General features: G+C 41.2%; 1 non-coding gene across 1 annotated transcript; it reads left to right on the forward strand.

Annotated features, from left to right (window-relative positions):
- The first annotated feature begins 375 nt into the window (after positions 1-375).
- Positions 376-450, forward strand: Trnat-cgu. Its single transcript has one exon. It is a non-coding gene; the product is annotated as a tRNA-Thr (tRNA).
- The last annotated feature ends 10,168 nt before the right edge of the window (positions 451-10,618 follow it).

Here is a 10,618-nt window from a genome sequence, read left to right on the forward strand (position 1 = left end):
TAGTAAGGCTCCTGCTTCGAGTGTCGATCCTGAATAGACTATTAATCTCTCAGAAACTTTCAAAGAAGCACAGTTACCGTGGATGACCATGCAGCTTTGCTAGAAATGAAATGGAATGAATGTTCTTTCGGGACCAGATACTACCGTCATATATAGTTAAAATATGGCTTCCCGGCCAATGACCTTCTTGTGTGAACGCACACGCTATGCCCGAACTCGTACGGGACTTGGTAGATTAATCTGCCACGAGTAATGAGTATGATGGGCAAACATCTATTAGGCGCACTACGAATGTAGTAGTGTGGACATGTCGGGAATGTGGATCTCACGGGAAGCGTGCAAGGGATAAGTCCTTCCAGACGCACTATCCTCTGTGCCCGCGGTGGCTCAGATGGATAGAGCGTCTGCCACGTAAGCAGGAGATCCCGGGTTCGAGTCCCGGTCGGGGCACACATTTTCAACATGTCCCCAATGAAGTACATCATCGCCTGTTTGCAGCTAGGGTGTCCATTTAATTGTCATTTCATTTCTAGCAAAACTGCATGGTTATCCACGGTAACTGTTCTTTCGGGAACAGATACTACCGTCATATATAAAAAATAAGTCAATTCCCAGGTTCCATCTAAAAGTACTCAGAAGATTTCACCTCGTTGCGATAAAATACCAGAACCGAAAGTCTTTTCCCAAGTTTCCTCTCTCGGAATCTTATTATCCCAATGTCGTGAGCCGCGCGTGCGTTAGCATCAATACCTGACGCTCCTGAAACTTCAGTGTTCTTCTTATCACAGCGACGGCTTCGAGCATTCCGCCAGAAGTAGTAGAACTGCTCGCCAAGTTGATTTAACTGCACGCGTGATATTCGCAAAGGAGGAGGGGAGGATTTTTGCTTGCAGTTTTGCAGTTCCGCAAGGACGGACATCCGGTTCGTGATGCTACAGATGTTAATCTGTAACTGCAAAAGATGTGCATCGACATTTCAAGAATTACTGCTTCCCTCTGCCTTCATAGTCACAAGTTCGCGTCTTCAGAGTCGGTACCTTCAGTACTGAAAGGAAGTTTATAGGATCATTACTATTTACAATGTGTATAAAGGATCTCGTGGTTGACTTTGGAAGCTCTGCGAGGAGGTTCGTGGACGACGCTACAACAACATTACAACGCAGAAAAAGAGCAGCGAAATGCGTATGCACTCCTTCAGTTTGTGCACGCCCAGCGACCAGTATTTGCCATACGGCCAAGGACCAGCATAGAAAGAAAAAGGTGAGCGTCTTTTTTTTTTTACAAGTGACTAGAGTACTGGTTGTGATTCGCGAAAACCCTTGTTCTTTGAGCGAGACCTTGTGATAATAATTTAATTTGTGTTCTCGCATATAACGCTGTCTAGCTTTGATTAGCGGCTGTTATATTTGTCTTACTCCTCGATGTGAATCACCATTCTGCACGAGTTATTGCTTAGTCCACTTGTAAAAAACAGAGCCTTGGCAAACTGAAACTCTTTTCCTGTTTGCTGCAATCATGGCTGAGTATAAAAAAATCGATTTAATATGTGTGTTACGTTTTTAAAGGCCCAAGTCTTAAAACTGTCATCAAATATTAATCTTTTGAATTGTTTGTTCCCTTTTCATCACTCATGCGTTAAAGTGCCACCTTTTTCTTTTTTCTTTTTAAATCGCAGACTACTGAGCCAAAACATACAAACTAACATTCTTGATACTCAAGGTCTGAAAGGGTTTCATGAGAGTTTTTCGGCGAGCGATCTGTAATCTGTTTCTGTTGTTCTCACCTTGTGGCTATGTGCTTTCAATTTTTACCCTCTGTTTGTTGTAGACTACCTAATCTGAGCTGAGTGAAAGGACCGAGTGATGTCTGCGCTAAGTTTCAGCCGGTCACCTTACGTCAACGCCTTATTATTAACCAAATCTATTGGTTTTCAGCTCTTTGAACTGTGATTTACACTGAGATGACAGAAGTCACCGTACAGTGATATGCACATATACAAAACGGCAATAGTATCGCGTACACAAGGTTCAAATGGTTCAAATGGCTCTGAGCACTATGGGACTAAACTGCTGTGGTCATCAGTCCCCTAGAACTTAGAACTACTTAAACCTAACTAACCTAAGGACATCACACACATCCATGCCCGAGGCAGGATTCGAACCTGCGACCGTAGCAGTCGCACGGTTCCGGACTGCGCGCCTAGAACCGCGAGACCACCGCGGCCGGCCGTACACAAGGTCCGAAAGAGCAGGGCATTGGTGGCGCTATCATTTGTGCTCAGGCGATTCACGTGAAAAGGTTTCCGACGTGGTTATGGCCACACGACGGGAATTAAAAGACTTGAAACGTGTAATGGTAGTTGGAGCTAGACGCATGGGACATTCCTTTTCGGAAATCGTTAGCGAATTCAATATTCCAAGATCCACAGTGTCAAAGTGTGCCGAGAACTCTCACCACGAACAACGCAGAGGTTGATGGGAGCAGCGGGTTTTGTGTAGAGTTGTCAGTGCTAACAGACAAGCAACACTGCGTGAAATAACCGCAGAAATCAATGTGCGATTAACAATGAAGGTAACCAATAGGACAGTGCGGCGGCATTTGACGATAAATGGGCTATGGCAGCATACGATCGACGTGAGTGGCTTTGGTAACAGCACGACATCGCTTGCAGCGCCTTTCTTGGGCTCATTACCATATCGGTTGGACCCTAGAAGACTGAAAAATCGTGACCTGGTCAGATGAGTGCCGATTTTAGTTGGTAAGACCTAATAGTATGGTTCGAGTGTGGCACAGACCCCACGAAGTCATGGACCCAATTTGTCAACATCACATTGTGAAAGCTTGTGGTGGCTCCATAATGTTGTGGGCCGAGTTTACAAGGTCCAGCTAAACCGATCGTTGACTGGGAATGGCTGTGCTCTGCCTTTTAGACACCATTTGCAGCCACTCATGGACTTCATGTTGCCAAATAACGATGGAATTTTTATGGAATAGAATGCGGCATGTCATCGGGCCACAGTTGTTCGCGACTTGTTTGAAGAACATTCTGGACAATTCGAGCTAGTGGTTTGGCTACTCATGTCGCCTGAAGTGAATCCCATCGAAGAATTATGGGACATAATCGAGAGGTCAGTTCATACACGTACTCCTGCACCGGCAATACCTACATCTACATCCACATCATACATTATGGACGGCACAGCTCAATATTTCTGCGAGGGTCCTCCAGCGACTTCTTGACTCCACGCCACGTCGATTTGCTGCACTTCGCCGGGTAAAAGGAGGTCCGACACGATGTTAGGAGGCACCCCATGACTTGAATACTGATAATGCTTTCGTTGTTTACTTTCGAATTTGGGAGTTTATCAACTCATCTACTGAACAATGGAATACTGTTGTGAAACTTGTAAATTCTGTTAATATCGATTCTTTCACTGTTTATGAGATTTAAAACTCAAATGAGTAAAATTTTAAAGTTTTCGTCAAATGTATAACTAGAGGTGCCATTCAGAATGTGTGAGTCATTAATAAATTTATGGTGGCTCTAAAATGTCTGTTTTGGAAGAGGGCAAAATGATTCTTTGTTAGCCGAAATACTACCTTTCTCTGGAATTTAGTTGTTTACTATTGTCAATATTGTTCGAATGCCGCTGAGACGAGCAGACGTTGTATATTTTTTTTTTTTTTTCTTTGTGGACATGTTGAGTTCAATACCTTAGCACTTCCTGTTCCGTGTTACCTGCCATTTCACTCAGTTTCCTGCGACATTTCTGCAAAGGTCTTATCTCTACAACGAGGCGAGATCTCAAATGGCTCATCACGTCCTAAGCACAGAGAATGAAACGTTAAAAACAATGTGCCTCACCGCCGAGCACAAGAGTTTTATTCATCGATCCATTGTTCTGTCACGTGCTTCTGCCACAGCCTGGAGCGGTGTGTAGAGCAAGCGTCAGTAAAAAAAGTCCATTCAAACGGCATTGGCAGGCATAAGTATTTGTGATACTGAGAAATAATGTAAAAAAAGTGCTGTCGGACTAGGTTTAAGGTCACCGGATTCCTTTCAGCAGCACAATTGTAAAAAGTAAACTACAGGCCAAGTACATTTACTCAACCATTGAAAAGAAGTATAAACAGCTATGTGAGGTAACGGGCGAGTTGTGGCGCCCTGAAAATATTCTAAGTTCAGAGTTGGCGGCGACCGCTCGGGCCGTTCGGCTAGCGGGGGCTCGGCAGGCCGGCCGCGTGGTGCCGGACATGGGCCGCAGCACGTGGTCCATCGGCCACGTGGCTGGGAATTCCGCTGTGACGAGGACGGTGCTTTGTGTCGATGGAGGAGGCACGCCGGGAGTGCCACAGACGGCGTACGTTGTGAAGCCTTAATGGCGGACATTTCACAGTTCTCACAGAAATTAATAGTAGACGGATGAATCATGATACCTCAAAAAGAAACATGTACGTTACCATTATTTACACGACGATTCTGGTGGTGTAATCAGATTTTCAATATCTTTATTAGTTTAAAGTTTAGTATCTGACGGTAAATTATACAAGTAACACCCAGCAACGAATTTCCAAAATATAAATGCTTCATCCGATTTCGTCAATCGCCGTGTCTTTAGAAAGCTATTAGTGTAAATCTAAATTGGTATGAATTACAGGCATGCAATTTAAATAGTACATGAGTCATTGGAGGTCAAAGTGGTCGATTACTATCGACCGCGTCGGGCCATAAGTACTCCACAGTTACACGAAAAAACGGTAGCGGCATGCTTATAAATATATTGATTCATCTATGTCTTTGTTAATATCCGATATAAGCTATTGATGAAGAAACTGGTCAATTATTTACTGTTTTTTAGAAAGCACAGAGACATTAGGTTCCTGGCCTACCTTTTGCTTCTTTTCTTTTGATACATGTTTATTTAATTGTTTATGTATTTAATAATGTGTGTTAGAGCGTGTTTATGGTTCAGTCGTAGGAATATTTATTTAATTTCAAGTATTTAAATGTGTTTCGTTATGTTAGGTTCGTATGAGCAGTTGCCAGCGGGCTCGTGCGCATGCGCAGAGCTGAATTCGCGTATGAGCAGTGCCTTCCTCCCGCTTCTGGCTACTTGGAGCGTGGCTGTTTGGTGTACGAGCAGTGGCAGCAAGTAGCCAGAAGCTACCCGGAAAAATTTTCCTGGCGCGCCCAAGCTGCCAGATTCGCGCATGCGCAGAGCAAGCTGAGTTATAGTGGGGGGTCCTTCCTCACGTGACCCGTGGCCGTGTCTTCGTTTACAGCTCCCATGTCAAATGAAAACAAAACAGATTTCTGTGGCCGGGAGCCATCAAGTGAATTAATATACATTCTCATAACCATGAAAGACCAAAATAAGTTAGTAGTTTCAATTTTCTGATTTTATATTATTTCCAGGTTATTAGTAATCAACCATTAATGTCTTAATGAAGCTATTTCTGTGTTTTATAGAGAAATTTGCTTGAGTTAATGTTTTTTTTCCTCTGAGGCAGTTAGTTTATTTGAAACGAAACGAAGTGTTTCATTCCGCGCTATTGGCTACTTTCAATCTCGTTCAATTTAAAGTGCAAATTTTCATTTTCTTGGACGAATGACGTTATACCATAATAAAGAACCAAATATGAGAATACAGTACTGGACCTCCAAGAAAATTTGTATCACGAGAAACACATGAAAAGCTGAATATCAGGAACTTCAGAGTCCATCTGGACATAGAAATGTGCAATTAGAGCGGAATGAAGCATTTAGTATGGTTTATGGAATTCCGATGCTGCTGGAGTAGTCTCTGATGTCCTGTTCCTTGCATGACACTGTAAGATCTCTTAATGCTATATACGTACGAACACACGTAATCATTGACTTGAAGCTAAGTGGGCAAATTTGGTCAGTGGTTTTGAACTAAATATTTTGTTTCAAATATAATGACAGCTGTAGCAGAATTTTATAGATCTGCCTTCTGTGAAAGTGTTTTTCGATCACAAGGCACTTGTCTCGTACTTCCTCTGGGCCTGAAATTATTTCTTTATTTGTGTTTACGTCTTAAATTTATAGAATGCCATTCTATGCTAAATTTTAGACTGGCAGCATACCATGTTTTATCGTTTTAACTCCCCACATGGCTTCATATTTATTCCTAGAGTAGAATATAAACTGTCAGTTGTACCGTTTCTTTGCCTCATAGACAACCATGTTAATTTTTTCACATTTTGAAATAGTTATGAAAGTTATTGTCCTTTATTCCGGTGTAAGCTACACAAGAAACTCTCTCTTTTTTTGTTGCAAGTAATTTGTATTCCATCCTAGTAGCTTTTTGCAGTGATGTGTAGATGTAAACGTGTTGGAAATGCTACATAACAAAATTGCAGAGCACGAATTAAAAGAAAAAATCTGTGAAAAATTTTATGGTACTTCGAGCTGTGGAGTCTAATTTTGAAATGACTCAAAAGCCAAGAACTACTTCCTTATTTGCATCCTTTATCTATGTGGGATATGATAAAACAATTCAGTATTTTCTCTCAACAACATGCCGCACGGGCGGCACGGCTACACATGGTCACGTGATGCCCCACCAGAAATACGACGAAAAGCGTATGAGCAGAGCAAGCACCAAGCACAGGCTGCCTACGTCATCGTAGCTGCGCATGCGCATTACAGCCTGTTGTCTGGCGCATTCTGGTAACTGCTCAAACGGACCTGTTGTGTGGGTGCGTTGGCTTGAAGACATAGCGCGAGCGTTGGCTTGAAGACAGCGCGAGCGCTCTAACCAATCACAGCGCTCGTGAATTGGGACACTGGATGGAAGCGAGTTTCCGGAGAGGACACGAGGTAGTTCTGGGCAGGACGGCACAGGACACGGACAGTCGCATAGGGCACGGAAAGTGCCGGACGCGAGAGTCGCGGGAAAGGCATCCAGTGGAGCACTTTGCGCGTGGGCCGGCCGAAGTGGCCGAGCGGTTCTAGGCGCTACAGTCTGGAACCGCGCGACCGCTACGGTCGCAGGTTCGAATACTGCCTCGGGCATCGATATGTGTGATGTCCTTAGGTTAGTTAGGTTTTTAATTCTAAGTTCTAGGGGACTGATGACCTCAGAAATTAAGTCCCATAGTGCTCAGAGCCATTTGAACCATACTTTGCGCGTGGTCGCGGAAGATAGAAATATTTCGGAGTGCCGACTTGTGCTCTTATGTGATTTCCGTGGCTTCTGCAGTGAAGTCATACTGTGCGTTTAGAAGTGAATATCTCGCGAGCTACGTTGTTGTTCATAGCTAATTACGTGCAGTAGGAATCTATTGTTTCCCTGTTATTCAAGTTATATTTTATTTAATTGCTGGACCGTCGACACCAATAAGTGTTTTCCAGAAATATACGGCATTCTCAAAAGTACTTCCACTATCGTACTCATCATTCAAAGTCGTTAAAATAGTACCTGCAGATTTTATTTAATTGTAGTCTTTCATTTATAAATTTCTATATTCTCGGGAGAGCCTGTAACTCCTAGAGGGCGCGTCCCCAGGTGGCGGATCGGGGAACGCCTCCCAGATATGGGTGGTAGGAGGGAAATCAAATACCTCCCGCGGACCAACAGGCCGGGCAGAGCAAGTTCGTTAGCTGAAGTGAAAGCAACTGCTCTAGGGGTAGGCATCCCCGAAATCAAGACCCTGGTCCTCCAGGTTGGGGGTTGTGCTTAGGGCCAGCGACCCTATCACAGGATCCTGTAGGAGAAAATGGATTGCTACGAATCAGAATGACAAGAATGCTGGGCCACCAAACTTGATGACGAACTTGCAAAATTTAAAGGTTATGAATATGGGAACATGGAATGTATTAAGTCTCTATAGATCAGGATCACTGATAAATGTCATACAGGAACTTGAAAGGTATAAAATGGATTTAGTTGCAGTCCAAGAAACCAGATGGACGGGTAATGGAAGTATAAACAAAAATAAGTATACAATAATGTATGGGGGAAATGATACACAAATACATGCACTAGGGACAGGATTTATAATAAACAACAAATTGTTACCTTTTATTAGGAAATTTGAGGCAGTGAATGAAAGGATATCTCACATTACGATTCAATGCAAATATAAGACTTTAAATGTTATAAATTGCCATGCTCCAACAGAGGATAAAGAGGACAATATTAAAGAAGAATTTTACAACAAATTGGAACAGGTATATGATACATTCTCGAAAAATTCAATTAAAATAATTCTAGGAGATTTCAATGCCAAGTTAGGACATGAAAATCATTATAAACCTACAATTGGACCTCATAGTCTACATCAGCAGAGTAATGAAAACGGAACAAAACTTATTAGCTTTGCCACTTCCAAAAACATGTTGATCAAAAGTACATATTTTGCACATAAAGATATACATAAACAAACATGAGCTTCAAGAGATGGCATCACAAAAAATCAAATTGATCATGTATTAATCGAAAAACAACATCATAAATGCATACATGATATCAGAAGTCAAAGGGGAGCAGACTGTGATTCGGATCACTTTCTTGTAAAAGCCAAGTTCAAGATCTCACTCTCAAGACATAAATGGTCTAAATTAAATGGTGTTCCTAGGTTTAATACAATGAAACTGAAAAACCCAAACATTCTCAACCAGTACATTAGAGAATTAGAAACACACAAACCTGAAGTGGAAAGTAAAATTAACAATGATGATACTAATCAAGCCTGGAACGCTCTGAAAGAAAATATCACACGAGCAACTACCTCAGTTTTGGGACATTTTACTACAACTAAGAACCCCTGGTTTGATGCCGAGTGCTCGAACGCTATCGAAGATAGAAAATTAGCAAGGGAAAAATTCCTACAAAAACCAATAACACAAAACAAACTTATTTTTGAAGAGAAACAGAAACTTGCCAGGAAACTCATTAGGAAAAAGAAAAGGGATTTTATGAATTACAAATTAAAAAGAGCTGAGAATGACCGTACCACAGACTCCAGAGGATTTTTCAAGAGCATAAATATGTTTAAAAGTGGGAATATAAAAAATTATGGACAGTTCATAACAGACCCAGATGGCTCCTTGCTAACAGAAAGAAGTGACATTGCTAACAGATGGAAGGAATATTTTAATGAGTTACTAAATGCTCCAACTATAAGCGTCTCTCAGGAAGATGACAATGAATATCTTACTGCTGACCCATCGGACGAAGAGCCCAGCTTAGCAGAAATTAAAGAAAGCATCAAGAAGCTGAAGAGACATAAAGCTCCTGGAAGTGATGGTATAGGCACAGATATATGGAAGCTCAGTAAATTTCCTTTTGTAAACTGCTTACACAAAATCATCACTAACATCTGGAAGCAGGAACAGGTCCCACATGATTGGAAAGAAGTAGTTGTGTGCCCTATATACAAGAAGGGGGACCCAACAAATTGTTCAAACTACAGAGGAATTGCGTTACTAAACACAACATATAAAATTCTGACAAATATACTGTTAGCAAGGATAAGCCCTTACGTTGAAGACTCCCTAGATGATGCCCAATGTGGATTTAGACCTAACAGATCGACTATTGACAATATATATATCCTAAGGATGTTGGGTGAAAAGAAATATGAATTCAATCAAAATGTACATATGCTTTTCATTGATTTTAAAAAAGCTTTTGACAGTATCAACAGGGAATATTTATGGAAGTGCATGAGGCAGATTGGCATCCCTAACAAATTGATAAATTTAATAAAATCTTGCACTTTAAACTCAAAATACAAAATAAAAGTAGCTAGCAAACTTTCTGAAGACTTTGAGGTTAAAACTGGAGTCAAACAAGGGGATTCACTCTCACCAGTTCTTTTTAACATAGTAATCAATAGAATAATCCAAAAAGTAAAGCTACTACAAATTGGAGCACAACTGGAAAGCAAAATTAACATTGTAGCATACGCTGATGACATTGCATTATTATCTGACAGTGAGAATGATTTGAAGCTTCTTACAGCACAATTAATTAAAGCCACAAATGGCACAGGCCTCCAGCTGAATACAGACAAAACAATGTACTTTATCTTATCCCGCTATCCATCAAATAATAATGTACTGCAAATTAATAACACAGCTTTCACAAAGACAAATGAATTTAATTACCTTGGTACAATAGTAACCTCTGATAACTCCATAAAAATTGAAATAGAATCACGAATTCAGAAGGCTAACAAATGCTACTATAGTCTCTTGACAGTTTTCAAAAGCAAGTTAATTTCTAGGAACACCAAACTACAAGTATACAAATCATTGATTATACCAGTACTCACCTATGGATCTGAAACCTGGACTCTCACAAAAAAAGAGGAAAACAGATTAAGAGTATTTGAACGAAAAATTCTGAGAAAAATATTTGGACCCATAAGAGATAGGATCAGTGATGAATGGAGATTGCTAAATAACAATGAAATTTACAAATTATATAAAGACTCCGATATAGTGGCCAAAATTAAAGCCAAAAGACTGAAATGGATAGGGCATGTCATCAGAGCACCACCAAACAGGACCATCAAGAAAGTGACTGAAGAGATTCCCACCGGAAGACGACCTCTTGGACGCCCACGCATGAGATACTTGGACAAT

The sequence above is a fragment of the Schistocerca piceifrons genome, chromosome 3 (genome assembly GCF_021461385.2).
Source record: "Schistocerca piceifrons isolate TAMUIC-IGC-003096 chromosome 3, iqSchPice1.1, whole genome shotgun sequence".
NCBI classification, from domain to species: domain Eukaryota; kingdom Metazoa; phylum Arthropoda; class Insecta; order Orthoptera; family Acrididae; genus Schistocerca; species Schistocerca piceifrons.